Below are 216 nucleotides of genomic sequence, written 5' to 3' on the forward strand. Positions count from 1 at the left end.
CATGTCCTTACCTATAAATACAGGTTAGCTTCCTGCTGGTGCATTCCCCTGGGGAGGGAAACACATCCAACTGCAACTACCTACAAACCCATCAGAAAAGACTTGGGAAGAACCCTGAGAGGAATCCTGGAATAGTTTGGGTTGGAAGGACCTTGAAGCTCATATCGATCCACCCCCTGCCATGGGCAGGGGCTACCTTGCCGAACACCCCGCGCT

The sequence above is a fragment of the Acanthisitta chloris genome, unplaced genomic scaffold (assembly GCF_000695815.1).
Source record: "Acanthisitta chloris isolate BGI_N310 unplaced genomic scaffold, ASM69581v1 scaffold10397, whole genome shotgun sequence".
In the NCBI taxonomy this organism is placed as follows: Eukaryota; Metazoa; Chordata; class Aves; order Passeriformes; family Acanthisittidae; genus Acanthisitta; species Acanthisitta chloris.